Source organism: Rhinolophus sinicus, linkage group LG05 (assembly GCF_036562045.2).
Source record: "Rhinolophus sinicus isolate RSC01 linkage group LG05, ASM3656204v1, whole genome shotgun sequence".
NCBI classification, from domain to species: Eukaryota; Metazoa; Chordata; class Mammalia; order Chiroptera; family Rhinolophidae; genus Rhinolophus; species Rhinolophus sinicus.
The window spans coordinates 59,631,940-59,649,920 of record NC_133755.1 but is presented as its reverse complement, the minus strand read 5'-3'; positions in this window follow the sequence as shown (position 1 = coordinate 59,649,920).

Genomic DNA, 17,981 nt, shown 5'->3' with positions numbered 1-17,981 from the left:
ATATGATAGTAAATTTTTAAATAAATGTAATCCAGTGTCTTGAGCGGCACTGGCATTGATGATAAATGGCTTTTGCTATCATAAATACAAAGGCAGTATAGTTGAGAAGGTGACTACTGTGGTTTTCTGTCATACGTTTTGACTGATGTTGGCATAAACAAGACCTTTTGCTCGCTAACTTTACTTTTTTAAGGACATAAAAAAAATCACTTAGTTTATTTCAGCAACTGTCATATATTTACTTTGCTTAACCTGTTTTACTCATATTTTAATCTCATGTGTTTATCTTCTACTTTGGAGATTATATTACAGATATTCTTAATGTCTTGATAAAACACTTGGGTATTTTTAATAATTCTGAGTTTATCTTCCATCTGCGGCTTGCAGTCATCTCACTCTGGCATCATCTCAGTCTTATCCAGGTTTTACTACTTTCTATCTCAGGTAGAGTTTTCTTTGTTTCTATCTATAACTTCAAACTGGCAGTTTGGCCAGAGAATATGACCAACTTTTAATTTCAGGGTCACTCATAGAAATGCATCTCAAATAAAGCTTCAACCACAGTATCATCCCTCATATCCTGGGAAAATGCCCTGATCCACCCCCATAGGCAGGTGTAACCACAGGTGTCACATCTCAGCTGAGGTGGTGTCCTCTCAGTCCTTCCTATCTATGTAAAGGCATTAACCACAGTGATACATAGAGTTAAAAGTGGTAAGTATTTAGAGAATATTTCTGCAGAGATGCTAGTAGATAAGAAACCATCAAATTTATATGAAGCATGACATCCGGCTTAATTATAGTCAAGGTTCATCAACCAGGATCAGTGATTGGCATGTGACAGCACAATGTTAGAGCATGGTCTCTAAAGCCAACTTGCCTGGGATCACATTATAACTGGTACTAACCACATGACTTCAACTATATGACTTAAATTCCTAATATTTTAGTTAACTTTTTCTGTATAATAGGAATGGTAATAACAGTGCCTACCCCGTGAAGTTTTTGTGAAGATTACATGATTTAACATACAATGCACTTAGAAAAGTGCCTAGCTGTAATGAGTGCTATGCAAGTTTATATATTATTATCCAAACTCACGTGGGCCACTTTATAAATTTACATTTGACTGTGTAGCACACTTTGGGTCTTGGGATACTACTCCTTAGAATGCTTTCTCAAGACAGACTACCTACAACAGAACCTGTTGTGAACAATTGTTAAAAATCCAGATCTCCGCACTCACTAAGTGGCTAAGTTTCAACACGCACTGAAGTAATTTTGATGCACAATGGAGTCTGAGACCACACCTGAAAATCAAGCAAGGTGAAAGTCTCTAGCAAGACCGTGTTACATAATGCTTGTGGCATTTATGTGAAACTAATAGGAATTGAACCTTATTGCAGTTAACAAAAGATGGCAAGGCTTACATCTGTCGTGATTTTGCAAAGGATTTTTTCTTTCTCTAATACTGACGTGTTTAATTGGATATAGCACATACAGACATGAGGATGAAAAACAAAGAACATTTTCTACGTCGCTCTTGTTCTTATAGTCAAGCTAGGAGAGTCTTCTGAGCTTTGAAAAATGACTGACAGAAACTAAGCTCCTCAACATATTCCTGATCTTAGTGAAAAGCATTCAGCTCATGAAATGATACGATTTCCTTAATCATGGTCCAAGGTCAGCCATTCTCTCCAAATCTCTAGAAACCGCTATCAGGCAGACTTTGAATTATTAGAGAGAGAGAGAGAGAGAGAGAGAGAGAGAGAGAAGAAAACATATAGAAATGTTTATTAAAATATTTATCTATAGTCTGGGGAGGTGAAGAGAAAATTTGTCACTTGGAAAAGAAATATGGTATGCATATTTTCCTACTTGATATAAATTAACAAAATGGAAGACTTTAAAATAGTCTTCAGATATTATTTTTCAATGACCTGTCTCATAAGTTTGCCTAGTTAAGAATATATATATATATATATATATATATATATATATATATATATATATATGTATTTCATTAAATTGAGGTTTGCTTAAGGGCCAGGAAGGAATCACCTGGCAGCCTGAAATTCTCAAAGCTGTCTTATCATCACAGAATACATTTTCCCAGGAACAAATATTCAGCTTCACATAAGACACCAATATTGCTGGAAAGTATTATTTCCTCTAAACCCTTAAAGATGTATTAGAATATGCATTTTATTCTATTAAAACATCTTGAGGTGACTTTGGGCCAGAATTACAGATGAGCAACAGATATGAGCAGAAAAGAGAAAGCCAGGGAACAGGAGGAAGACCGCATTGCCTAAAGAGCTGAACTGTGGTTTTTTTAGAGTCCATTCTCTCTGAACTTTGTCAAAAATGTACAGCTGAGGGATACACTGGCAAGATTTAAAATTCTGGTTTCTCATTTATAAGCTACAGACCTCTGCTCAAAATCGAAGTCAGGGAATACAAAACTTTTTTTGAGAAAGAGCTGAATTTATTCCTTAAATGTAAAAGAAAAGAGTTAAGGCATGATGCAGGGAAAGAGACGCAAATGCCCTTTGGGAGCAATTGGAAGGAAAACAGCATTGACCACAGTTGGGAGGTATATGGTTTAATTATTGCTCTATTCTTAATAAACATTGTGATTTTTGGAAAATAATTTCTCTTTTTTTCTCTTATATACTTAGGAAGTTACACTAAATGATCTCCTTGAAAAACAAACGAAAAGATCTCTGTGTTGGATGAATCTTTTGGGGGAACTATATAATACAGGTACCAACACTTCACATGGTGATCAAATAGTTTTAATTGTGATATCTTGCTATAGGAAGGAATGTTGGACATAGATATCAATGTCTTTGAATGTAATAATTCACTTGTCTTAGGTTGGAAGAGAAAGCTTGAGGGCTTGACTGGAAAGAACGTGTAAGAGAGAGAAGATGGAAATTCTGTCTAATAATCTCCCCTTTTGCTTCCACAACTCAATACATTCTATGGCTAAAAAATAAACGTAAGAAATAGGGACAAATGTGTGCAAAATATTTTGGGATGGTATGGAAATCAATGCAAAAAGTTAGGATCCCCAAAAAGGTAGGAGCTTGTACGTCTTCAAGAGAAAGAAATGTACCTCAATGTTTCACATGCTGGTCTAAAGAAAGGAGGCAATCGATATCAATGGCAGTAGAGACAGTGAATGGATTTCAAATACAGACATCATTCACTGACCTTCAAAATCAATGTGAAATCTATACCATTGATCTTTATGAATGTATAATTCCTACCTTCTTATTAATTATACTTATCTAGGATAATCAGAAACTCTATAAGTTCTGACAGAAAATACTTTCTGTGATTATTTAAATAGAGAAATTCATTTAAAATGTACTTGTAAAATATGAATCAACAAACTGAAGTGAATTAAAACCTTTCTTTCAAGTGCAGATTTTAAAATTTGAACTTAACTTTATCTATTCATGGTTACGCCAAATGGAAATAATGGGTACTTAAAAGTTTCATGGACATTACACCATAGTATATAAGTTATGATCCAGAAGACCGAGTTTTCCAAACATTTTTGAGCTTCAAAGTTGTCCAACACAATTTAACACAGACGTTTTAATATAACAGTGTACGAAGATCTGGAATCTGGGAATTTACATACATAAATATTTCTCCATGTTATTCTAATATGGATAGTACATAGATGTTTGTTTCGAAAACCTTGGGCTGGAGAAGTGTCCAAATATCATTCCTATTAAAACATGCTTTAAACTATTTCCAATGTTTCTTTCCAATGTTTCAATATGATTTGGAATGTCCTGTTTACTCTAAGGAGACCATGATGATGTGCCAATAAATATTTTACAGTTTAGTTTAAATAGTGACAAGTTTTAGGGTACATGCCTCACATTTAGAATCATGAATCCTGAATCCACTGGGTAAGGGGAGGGGTGGCACAGGCAGAATTGTTGTTTGGATGAGTTTGGGAGATGAAGCTATTTGGTAATCATGTTACAGTCATCAGTTTACAATTCTGAAAACAGATCATTTGTGAAATATGGAAAAAAAAACACAAAAAAACTTTTCATTAAAGATGCTCTAAACTGTTTCTGTACATGGGATGTGTGTGCATGTGTGTCTGAGGAAGTGTAAGCCATTTGGATACCAGATAATTGTTTGCCACCTGAACAGGGTAGAAGCTCTGAAACTTGGTATTTAGTTGGTAGTTAGTCTCACCCTTAAGTTTATAGAATTCAAACTTATTTATATCTGAATTAAGCAATGACCCAGGAAAATGAGTGTTATTAGAGATATGTGGGGTTTGGGGAGACTTGTGAAGGAGGAGGGAGATTGACAAACCAGGATAATCTGTAGATGTCCTTGGCAATGTTTAATGGGGCACAGAAATCCCAGAGAGGTACAATGACCTCACATGAAGAGGCTCAAAATGTAGATTCAAACTCAATGGAATCAAGCGTTCTACTGCAGATCTTTAAAGTTTTCTTTGGCTATTAGAACAAATTACCACTAAATTGGTAGCTTAAAACCATACCAATTTAACTAGGCATCGACATTAAAAAAAAAAAAAAAAGAAAGAAAAAAAGAACATAGATACAGACCTTACACCCTTCAGAAAAAGAAAAAAAAAAATCAAAATAGATAACAGACCTAAATGTAAAATGCAATAAAATACCTAGACATTAACATAGAAAAACAATAGATGACCATGGGTATAGCAATGACATTTTAGATACAACACCAAAGGCACAATCCATGAAATAAATAATTGATAAAATGGACTTCATTAAAATTTAAACATTTGCTCAGGGAAAGACAATGTTGAGAGAATGACAAAACAAGCCACACATTAGTAGAAAATATTTGCAAAACACACATGAAGGACTGTTAAACAAATTACACACACACCCCAAATATATATATATACATATATATATATATATATATATATATATATATATATATATTAAATCTCAACAATCAGAAAATAACCTTGTTTAAAAAATGACCTAAAGACTTTAACAGACATCTCACCAAAGAAGATATATGAAAACATATGGCAAATACACCCCACATGAAATGTCATCAGGGAAATGCATATTAAAACAATTAGATACCACTACAAACCTATTGGGATGGTCAAATCCATAATACTGACAACATCAAATGCTGGTAAGGATGTGGAACAACCAGAACTCTCCTTGCTTGCAGGAATGCAAGTGTTGCAGCCACTTTACAAGGCAGTTTGGAGGTTTCTTACAGAACTAAACATAGTTTTACCATATGATCTACCAAATTTGCTCCTTAGTATTTACTCAAAGGAGTCAAAAACATATGTCCAAAAAACAAAACAAAGCAAAACAAAAATAATTCCCCAAAAAACAACAAAAAAAAAAAAAACCCTCAAAAAACTTGCATATGGATCTTGAAGAAACCAAAATGTCCTTCAGTAGATGAAAGAATAAATAAATTGTGGTATATCCAGAAAACGAAATATTATTCAGCACTAAAAAATAAATGAGACATCAAGCCATGAAAACATGAAGGATCTTTAAATATACACATCACTAAGTGAAAGAAGCTAATTAGAAAAGGCTACATCAAAACTATTGTCTGTGTCTTACCAGAGGGTAAGGGGGTAGGGGGAGTGGGAGATGAGGGTAAGGGGGATCAAATATATGGTGATGGAAGGAGAACTGACTCTGGGTGGTAAACACACAGTGGGATTTATAGATGATGTAATACAGAACTGTACACCTGAAATCTATGTAATTTTACTAAAAATAAAATAAAATAAAAGAAAAAAAGAAAAAAAGAAAAGGCTACATCCTGTATAACTCAAACTATATGACATTCCAGAAAAAGCAAAACTATGGAGAAAGCAAAAAGATCAGTTAATACCAGGGTTTATTATAAAGTATTCATATTTTGCATGAACAAAGGAAAAATGTATGTATATAACTAAATTCACGATAGTTCTTGAGCTTTTATTGGCATTTTTAATTAGGGCATTCAGATAAAACGTTATTGCTTAGAAGTGGAAAAACCTGCAATTTCATTAGAATGTAGATTCTATGCAGGTAGGGGATCATGGCTCATTATTTTACTCACCCTATAATTTCCTCACTGCTGTATTTACTGATTGATTTCCTTCTACCAAACCCATCCATCTTTACCCAGTTTATTTCTTAAAGATCTATTTCCTGATGTAATTTTAAATGATTCTGCTTACTTTTTCAGTCCAACTTCATATTTGGCCTCCCCAGAAGATGGGAAATGGCACCTCAGAGTTAAGCATCTCTAGAAGCAGATATTCTTGTAAAACAGGCATTGTATGACTTATTATTTGGTGTGTGCCCAGTCTTTGTCTTCACTCAATTAACTGGAAAATATGTGTTTATATAATTTCTTGTTCTAAGGATAAATACAGATCACATTTAATAGGCACTATAAGCTTTACATGTGAGTGCTTTGCCATCACAACCTAAGTCTATAACGGTAAACCTTCATTTCTGTGGTTTCTAATATGATACCCACAACTCTTTCTCTAACAGGTGACTTGGTATGAGTTACCCTCAGAATTCTAACTGTGAATTTCTACTATAGATTATTAGCTTGATGGAGCAAGGATCCCAAGGAAACTGGCTTAAATGAAAATTTGAAGACGTAAAAATGTATTTGTTGATTTGCTCAGTTCTTTTTTAAAATACAGATTTTTCTAATAACATATTTGAAATGGATTAAAAAAAAGTGATATCCCTCTCAGTTTTATCCTCCGCTCCAATTAAATTTCCTATTGTTCAGTCCACTTTTAATTCTTCGAGGCGCGCCACATTAAATGCATTCCTTGGTTTGGTCCCTTAAAACTTTCTCATTTCATTTCCTAGATCTCTCAGAACCCTTGGCTGAATGGTTCAGGCTGTATGCCAGTATCTATTTAAAGAATGCACATGCTCTGTTTTCAGCACATTTCCCTTTGAATAAAACCAAATCTTCTCTTTGATTTTCATTTCCCCACTATGCCCATGCCCATGTCCTTTTTTAAAAAATCAATAAAGTATGAAATAAATAAATTAAGCAAAAGAAGGCAGGATTATATATTTTTGTAGAACTCACTTCAGAATACAAAATTTAGCTATTAAGTTTCAGAATAGACTATGAAAGTACCATGTGAGTCTTTAATTATGACTCTGATACTTAAATAATGGAGTTTGTATTAGTGATCACCTGAATATTAACATATGTAGAGTCATATCTCTGATAGGATAATGTTTATTTGGAAAAGAAAAAGCATATTTCAGTTCTGTTGATATCAAAGAAAATTTGATATGTAGTTCTCACCACTCTGAGATTTGACATTCTTATTCTGGGGGCTTTGAGGATGTTTGACTGATCTAGTAAATGGATGCCTTCACAGGTTGGATTTTCCAAGAGCTGACTGTGAGTAGATTAGCATACCTGAGAGATATTAAGGAATATCCCTGGGATTGATGAAGTGAAGGAAAATAATCAGAAATAAACATAAGAATTTGAGCTCTGATACAGTCTCAGTGAAGGCTCTATGGCAGTCTCTGAAATTGGGATGGCCCTGCAGACTTTTCATGAGTTGGGGTGAGAGACCTGGACTTCATATCTTCATGTCAACCACATACTGGAATGTGGGCTGTCCCCAAATGTGGTATGATCTTGGAAGGGGCAGCTCACTTCAGCTGAGGCAATTCAGAAGAGGTCTGATACCTAAAGACTGATAACCAGGCACCAAGCTAGCAGCTAGAAGAACAAGTTCTTCCATCCTGAAGGAGGAGCTGAGGAAAACATCACAGCACACTTTTTGCAAAACAATATGAAAACAGTCTGGATGAGTCAGTCTGCTTCTCTAATCCATTTTTGAAGCCTGAAAGTCCTCCAATAAATAGTATCCTCTCACTGTTTCTTTTTTGAACTATAGCTGCCCAAATAGCTACACATTAATCACTCATATTTGTGAAGTAAATGTATCTGTTTGTCACTCTGTAAGCACTGTTGTCCTAATGGGCATCTGTTTGAAAAGACCTATTAAAAAGGGGAATAGTTAAAGGGAGGCATTCTGAAGTTGCTAGGTGGAGGAGAGTCCATTCAGAGAGCACTTGGCATAATTGTTGGCAACTGAGTCAATGAGTAAGTCTTTGGAATGTCACTTAGACTTAATCATAGGATGCGTATTGTAAGGGAATCTAAAAGATAGTCTTCCATAAATACCACCACTTAATGCTTGTCTAAATAAAATTTGCATCATTTGCATCTTGTCTATAATTTAAAATACCAATAGAAACAGTGGCATAGTCCATATTTAGAAAACTGAATCATCCATCTATTAAATGAATATTGGCTGAGCACCTATTATATGGCTTAATTGAGTTAGATCTTGAGATACAAATCTGTAGGTCACCAGTACAAGGAGATTATTGTCTAACAATGGAGAAAAACAAATAAAATGTAATTAAGAAGTAATTATAATAGAGATGTGTACAAGTTTTAGTGGTGACTAGAAGAAAGCTGTTTTGGAAAGAAGAAACGTTGGCCCTAGAAATTAATCTAAAAGAACGTGCAGTTGTTATCTCACAGGGAAGACAGGAGTGTTTGAGGCAAAATAAATAGAATGTGTAAACAAACTTTCTTTTCCATGCAAGTTATACCTGTTATTTAACAGTTTCTGTTCACATTACACATATTAAGGTAATATCTGTGTCTCAGTGTGTTTACACATGAGACAAAATGCAACTCTATGGGTGCATTCTAGCGGAAATCGCCATGCAAAGTAGGTGGGAGAATCTTCACTAAATGGCTTCACTTTAGAATTACTGGTATTTGTTATACAGAATCCTTCTCTGCTATTCATTCTCCTCTCCCACCACAACACTTTAATGTTACCCCTAAGTTTTGGTTACCTCATTTGAAAAATGAGATTTATATGAACAATGACAGTTGTTCTTTAGCGATTCAACATCTTGTGACTCTACTTTAAATCCACTTAAGAGATGTCTTCCATCTCCTCTTTTCACGAAAATGTCTGTGTCTTTGGCCTGTTCTGAGTCATTCCAGGCACGTGACATAACTAAAATAATGTCAAATCATGGATTGAACAACTCCCTACGATGTATTTGAGTACATGTCATTTGATTGCCCAAAAGGCCACCTCATAATTTGAAATTTTGAATTTTTCAGTGAACACAAACATTAACAGCCTGAATTTGTATATAACGATTCTCTACTTTTGTTTCCCAGCAGCTGCAATAACATCTTTATGTCATTGTATAATGTTACAATTATGGTCCAAAAAAATAATGGTTTCTTTAGACTCATAAGAGTAATTAATGGAGGAGTGGCCAGTTAGCTCAGTTGGTTAGAGTGCGGTGCTCTTAACAACAAGGTTGCCAGTTTGATCCCCACATGGGCCACTGTGAGCTGCACCCTCCACAACTAGATTGAACCAACTACTTGACTTGGAGCTGATGGGTCCTGGAAAAACACACTTCAAAGAAATAAACGTTCTGTTTTTTTTTAATTAACAACAACAAAAAGAATAATTAGTGGAATAAATTCTGTATACCAACATTCTACATAATCCACTTAATGACCTGTATAAAAAAGGGAGGAAGGAAAGAAGGAAGGAAGGAAGGAAGGAAGGAAGGAAGGAAGGAAGGAAGGAAGGGAAGAGGAAGGAGGAAATAACTGATGAGCAAACAGATATGTGAGTTTAGCAAAAGTCGAAGGACTCATTTGTGGACATTTGGATAAGCTCACATTCATATACTTTAGAAGGGACCATCAGTTATTTTGAACTTAAAATATTTAAACATGGTTCAGTAAAATACTTTCATTAATACACCCCCTTAACATGTCCCAACTTGGTTACTTTAACTACCAATTGATATTTTTGAAAGCTGCATTTGCATGGATTTGTTCAATCTACTATCTAAAATCAGAATTAATAGCCAAATGGTTCTTTATATTTGGGCAAGGTCCAATGCAAGGTTCCCCTCCCAATGGAAAAACCTCTTTCTAAAGTGACAGATTTTAAACAAAGATTGTAACATTCATGTATATTTTGGTCTTTCGAATAAAGAGCTATAATCAGTAGAAGTCAGAGGTCTAACACATGTATGTCATTTGTATCTCTAAAAGGCTAAGATGTGTTCAATTAGACAATAGTGTAGCTTATAATATTATCTTTAACTAATTAATCTTCTTATGATTCATTGTTAAACATGTGAGATAATGGCAAAACACTGAGACAAAGTTTCAAGATGAATTGGAATGATAACAGATGTGTAGAGCTTCACATATGGACAAAAATTTTAGGTAACATCACTACAGAAATATTACTTTCAATTTGCTCTGATGTACCATAACAAAATAATGTTTATGTGCTCATATTAAACTGCTCTTGCAATGTATAAGCCAATCTCACATATCTTGATCATATGTATCCAGGCATGGTTCAAGCTTAAATTACATAGATTTGTATACTCTTTTCTCAATGTCCAAGAGCTCTGCCAGTAAGTGGTAAAGAGATCTGTCTTCAGATCCATACCTCTAGATCAGGGGTGTCCAAACTGCTGCCCTCGGGCCAACTGCAGTCCGCAATCCATTGTTAATTGGCCCACAGCAAATTCCAAAAATATATTTAGTTTACTTAAATAAACCAGGTGAGGCAATACGTACTTCACCTCGAATGAGTGGCCTGTTTGTGTATTTTACCGCATATGGCCCTTGGTGAAAAACGTTGAAAAAAGTTTGGACACCCCTGCTCTAGATTGTCTGTGATAACATGGACTCAGATTTCATGGGATCATTTTAAGAATCTGTATTATTTAATGTGGCAAAGCAATGGAGTTTCTTAGCCATTTTGTTTTTGAAAATCAAGAAATAGATATCCATGTCTCCTCACAGATTACTTGATACAAGGAAAAATATTTATTATATAGTAGAGAAGCATGTAATAATATTTTGTCCAGTTGATCAAAATTAACATCTCCAATGTTCTCTTAGGAAAAACAAAACAAAACAACAACAACAACAAAAAAAACTCTGTGAAAGATATAGCCTCATTGATGCACTATACTGGCTGGGAATTCATGAGGAAACATCAGATAAAACTAAAATGAGAAACTTTCTCATAGTAGTAATAATAATAATGGTAATATTGAAGTACTACCATATCCGTCGAAAATGTCAGTTTCATAATGGACAAAGAATGTTTGTGTTAATATTCCACATTGAAAAAGAGTAAAGAGACATGACAAGTAAATTCAATATTCTACCTTTGACTGGACCCTGTACTGGAGAATAAGAAACACTATAAAGGAATCTCTCCTATTAGTTTTAAAAAGTAAGTAAGGACAATAAACTAGATAAAAATATTGCATCAAGCTTAAATGTACTGAATGATAACTGCACTGTGATTATGTAAGAAAATACCCTTATTTATAAGAAATATACATAAAGTATTTGTTGGCAAATGGATAGGATATATGTAACTTGCTCTCAGATGGTTAAGAAAACACACACACACACACACACACACACACACACACACACACACACACACAGACATACACAGTAGGGAAAGAGAAGGAGAATGAGGGAGAGAGAAATTATAAAGCAAATAAGGGAAAATGTTAACAAGAGGTGAAATTGGGTAAAGAATTGTCAGTGTTCTTTGTATTATTCTTGTACCATTTCTTTAAGTTTAAAATCATTTTTAATAAAAATATTTAAAATTTATTTTTGTTTTTAAAATATACATGTACTACTTTGCTGAAAATTTAGAAAATGATAATTAAATGAAAAATCCACTGAGTTTTAGGAAGAGAACTCAGAATGATGAAGCAAGATGTAATATATGTTCAAAATTAACATTTAATGTGCATTTGATATGTCAAATGTAGAGATCGTATTTTCCTTGTCCTCCCCCCAAAATCTGTTGGACAAGTATTACTAAACTCCTGTTACAGATGAAGAGGTAAGATATAAGTTTACTTAACTAAGCTATACAACTAGGTAAAGATGCAGGCCAAAATCTGAAGGCAGAAATATTGACTGTATTCATTGTATTTCTATTATATCAAATGGCTATTTATCTTGTCCAATCTCTTATTTTACAAACAAGAAGAATGAGATCTTAAGACATGAAGTGACTTGACTCACAACACATGGTTCACTGGTGGGCTAGATTACTACTGTGACTGATCAATTAATTAACTGGCTATGGATAGAAAACCAATAAAAAGTGAAATTGACCAAAGCTATGCGATTCCATCTGAATGACCAAGGCGAATGATGAATTTATAATGGGAAATTGGCTTAAACATTTGAGAATAGGTTCTTGTTAAACACCCTTCATTCTTTTGAACAATTAGTAACTCATGATTTATACTTTTTAGAGTGAATTGTTCTTTATTAAAAAATAGTATACACACAGAAAAGTGCACAAATTGTAACTTTAAATCTCAGCTTTTTTAAATTTTTTATTTTATTTTTTTATTTATAAAGTGAACAACCATGTTACCAACTCCCAGACCAAACAATAGGTCAAAGGATAGAACACTACCTGCGCCCTGAAGCCCATGGTCTCTCTATCTCACCAAGGAAAGAACTGCTCTGACCTCAGCCATTGACATTACTGCTGCCTGGCTTGGAACTTTGCTATAAATGATGTCATGAAACATAAACTCTTCTGTCTTCTTTTGCTCAACATTTGTGAAATATAATCATGTTGTTGCTTATTAAAGTAATGTATTCATTTTGATTACTGTGTAGTATTTCCTTGTGACTATACCATGATGCATTTTTCCATTTTCTCTTGATGGGTACTTGGACAGTTATGAGTAATATTACTCTGCACACTCTTGTACATGTTTTTTTTGGAGGGCATATATAAAGCATTTCTGTAAGCATCACGCCTAAGACTAGGACAGATTTAACAGATGATACAGTTTTCCAAAGTGCATGTATCAATTTATAATCCCTCAAATAGTTCTGAGAGTTTCAGTTATTCTGAATCCTGTCCTTTAGTTATCTGATGGGCACATAGTGGAATTTCATTGTGATTTTATTCACGGTCTTCTGGTGACTAATATGGTTAAGTGGCATTTCAAATATTAATTGGCCATTTGGATGTCCTCTTACATGAAGTGCCTGTTCATATTTTTACCTATACTTTATTTCATCTATTTATTATTGAGTAATAAAAGTAGGATTCATGTATATGAGTCTTTACTAGATATATATGTTACAAATACATCCTATTATATGGCTTTTCTTTTCTCCCTCTTAATAATATATTTTGATGAACACAAGAATGAAATACGTATCCATCGTTTCATTTATGGCTACTGAATTTGTGTCCTATTGTGTGCCAATTCCCAAGGTCATGAAATATCTTTTTTTTTTTCCTTTTAGAGTTGTTATTCTTTTACTTTTAGGTCTATTGGCTACATGCAAATGGTTTTGAAAAACGGTGCAAAGTAGGGGAATGATTTATCAGCACTAACTCCATTTCTACTGGATTTACTATTAAGATCCCATCTGATTTCTCTTCTGAATCAATCTGCCCTATTAACATATTTCTTTCCAGCCTGGGCCATAGCGCAGCACAGGTCAAGCTTATCAAAACCCTGTGAAATATCAAGGGGTAGAAAATGTGAATCTTAGGAACATGACACCTCCCTGCCAATGCCTGAAGTAGAGAAGGAAAATGTTATATAGCCTCTGAGCTGAATAAATATTTTCACTAGGAGGAATTTAAACTTTGGGCAGAGAGTTAGTTTGAGCCAAGCAGTATAAATATGCATTGAATCAGATAGTAAGCCGGGGAGCTGATAAATGAGGTCAGAAGGAGGTTTGCAACAATAATGGGAATATAAATTCAAGAAATGCAGACTAAGTGAAGGGAACACTTCAGGCTCTCTCTGTTACTTTTGTGTGGAGTTTTATTTGACATAGTTATCTTTCATTCATCCAAGCATGGATGTAACTTACTCTGATATGGTTTGTTAGGCTTGTAATCAGACAAATTCCCATGCTAAAATGGACACTTATTCTTCCCCCCTTTAGTGAAAGTTTTACACTCTGTTAATTTACTTCGTATTTACACAGCATGTTCTCATCAACTACTTACTAGTAGTTGCAGTTTAAAATTTTGCCTTTCTTAATATGATTAACATTATATCACTCCCTTCTGATTCAAATAATCCAAGCTCTTTTTGCATGACCACAACTGATATTCACTTATTTTTGTTTAATGCACAATCCCCATAGATTTCATATTCATAAGCTGTCTAGAGTTTTAAATGATGGTAACGGCATGACAATGATTACACAGAATGCCTTTACCACCTCAACTCAACTATGCTCAAAGCAATATGTTTTTCCTTGACTTTTTTGAGTCACTTGAGTTCTTCTAGGTAGTCTCTTCATTAAATATTTTATGTCCTTCGAGGCCATTTCACTGCTTTCTTATATCCAAGTGGAGCTCATAATCACATAATTCTTTTTGGGGTGACATTAAATATCTACAAGCCTTTTTTTTTTCTTTTTGCAAATTGTTTAAATGAGGGGTGTCCAAACTTTTTTCAACGTTTTTTACCAAGGGCCATATGCGGTAAAATACACAAACAGTCGGGCCACTCACTCGAGATGAAGTAAGTATTGCCTCACCTGGTTTATTTAAGTGAACTAAATATATTTTTGGAATTTGCTGCGGGCCAATTAACAATGGATTGCAAGCCGCAGTTGGCCCACGGGCCGCAGTTTGGACACCCCTGGTTTAAACCAATGAACTTGCTCTGGGGATACTAACAATACCAAGTTATAACGCAAGCGTTAAGCCTCTATCAAAACTCATATTGAGAGAGCGTTTTGTACTTCAGACTAAACCTAAGCTGTGAAACAATTTCTGCCCTTGGTCAGCAAGACTGGGTTATTTATATAATTTATTTAGCAATTCTGATACAGCATATATATGCCAGGTTATCATCTAGGGACTTTATAAACTAACTAATTTAATCTCCCTTACAATCCTCTGAGGTCTAAGTACTTTTATGATTCACATTTCATAAACAAGAAAACTGAAGTGATAGAGTGATATTGAAGTTGAATAATCAAACAATTTGCTCATGATTCCACATCTGGAAAATGGTATTGCGACTCACAAAGTCTTCCTTCACAGTTTATGCTCTTAAACCGATGTACACACTGATTTTTAAAGAAGTCCATACTGAAGAATAAAGTGCTCACTGTCCTAAAAGAATTGATCCTTTCTTTCTCTGACCTTGGCTGACAGTTCTCATATTGTGGGTCCGTTTTGGGTTGGAAAACTGATCCTTCCCTTGCTCCTTATCTGATTATTCTGATCTGTTTCGCAAGCTGTTTTAAAAGTGAAGTCTTACATTGTTTTTCACATTTTTCCTCCTTTCTATTCTATCCTCGAAAAAATGAAGTCCTATCTTCGTCTCCAGGCTGTGTCTTAGGCACTGATTCCTAGTATCAGACCTCACTGGTGAAGCCTTTGTATCTATACAGGGCCTAAGCATAAACTTTTTTTCAGTTGCAATTTCAGGATGCGTAAATTTGTGACTTACTGGGCTATATTCACTCTAACTGCTCACCTGGAATATTATCAGCCATCTGCTACCATATTCTGTAGATATTATCTTCTACTCTCTTAAGGGAACTTTCTCTTTTGCATGCAGGTAGATCAATGATGTAGGAGCATATGGGGGTGAATAAAAGACTTTTTAATTTAAATATTTAATGCATTAGCCAGTGAGTGCCTTAGCTAAGTCCCTTAATGTAAATGCTCGTAACTTTCGCTTGTCCATATATAAAATCTAGATAAAAGTCTACATGTATCCATTGAAATTATCCTACAATGTTTGGCATGTGGTTTTATCATTTCTGGGTTTGTCAGCTTCAGGTTTTTCCCTGTATCTGAAACAAAATCTTCTTTGGCAATTGTGTTGGCAATGATAATAGCATCTCCACTGTTGGCTGTATTATTGACATAGAAGTACATTATGCAAGGAGTAGCTTGTTTACGTATTTGTGTGGGCTTCGTCACCTCAGAATGAGAATTTAGGGATTACTGTTAAGTTAAAACAGAAAATAACCAGGTGGTATTTAAACAACAAAATGTGATTTTCTATTGGGAAATTTAAAAAGTTCTATTTCTGTAGCAGAAACATTCAATCTCGTTAAAAACTGAGAGCCTTTTAAAGAACTTGAAAAATCTATATTTAATATTACATTCAATAATCCCTTTCTTCAACAAATATTTTATCTTTTATATGCAACTGAAGCTACATAAGGGAAACTGTTTTGAACAAAACAAGGATATTATTTTCCTTCTTGCAACTTGTAGTCTTATGAGCAAGCCAATACTTAAAACAAGTACATACATCAACAACAAAAAAATGACAGATACCATAACTACTATAACAGATAAAAACAAAATACTAAATTAAGAGGGTTTCTCTTTAGATAGGGTGATCTGGAAAAATGTCTGAGGATGCCAAATTTAAGCCCCAACTTTAGGAAAAAGAAAAATCAATACATTCAAAGGTGTTGGAGGAAGAAAAAAAATTAAATGTGTGATGAAATTATTAAAGATGTGGCTCTAAGGGAGCTTCATAGACTGGTGCAGACGATTTAAAGAGCATTTTGCAATATTGGACCACCAGGTGTTCTCACTATATGCTACAATTATACTGTTTATTTATAAGGAAATATCAGCAGGTCTATTTCTTGTAGTATTGTTAATGGCAGAAACAAATTGGAAATCCAGAAGGAAGAATACAAAATATATATTTTAAAACAGAATACGTAGCAGTCAAAACTGAATGAACTACAGCCATATGTGTCAAAATGTAAAAACCTTACATCATAATATTAAATAAGAAAAAAAAATTCAAATTTTATAAGGATGAATATAGTAGAACTGTATATATAAAAATTAACCATGCCAAACAAGACTACATCTTCTTTATGCATACATAAATAATTGAAAAAAATATTAAAATCTGTATGGGAATAATGATCACAGAATTCAGTACAATGAGTATGTACGGTATAGGAAGGAAGGAAATAGGATGTACTTAATAAACAGCGTTTAAACTTATCTGCAAAATTGTATTATGTAGAAACAATTTAAAGAAAATATAGAAGAAACATGATTTGATAAAGCTGGGTGGTAATTAAAATAGCATTCACTATATTTTCTAAGAATTTCTGCATTTTGGTTATGTATATTTTTAAAAAGTCAATATATTCAAATAACATACTTTATTGCTTCTCTGTCTGAATCTTTCACTAATTAGTGGCACTAAATTCACTCTGTTCTTTAGGTTAAAACATAAGAGTTATCATCAACTCCTCTCACTCACATACAAAACATATGTAGTCCATTAGCCAATCTGTCATCTCTACATAACGGTATTCACTCCCACTTTATGGTAAGATTCCTCCACTCTCTCACCTGGATTTATTCAGCACAACAGACAGCTTCCCTATTTCCACTATTTCCCTTAGAGTTAGTTTTCACTATAATATTCACAGTTACATTTTTTAATTACAAAGTAGATCACATCTCTTTCCTGATTCAAAGCTTCCACTGCCTTCTCATCACATTCCCAATATAATCAAAGTCCTTACACAGCCTGTAAGACTGACCCAAGCATTAACATTCCTTTCAGCTTAGCTAAACTTTAGGCAGCCTCTTATTGACTATGGGCCCCATACCACCCTTTTCTTAGAGCATTTACTTTTGAAAACCTGTTATTGTAAATTATTTCTTTACCCTTTTAAGATGTAAATTGTCTCCCAGCTTCTTGCCAGTTTCCGCAATCCAGGAATGTTTTCTTCAAGGACCTGGGAGCCATCCCTTTAAAATTTAACCATTAAGGAAGATAGAACCTTTACCCCCTAGTTTC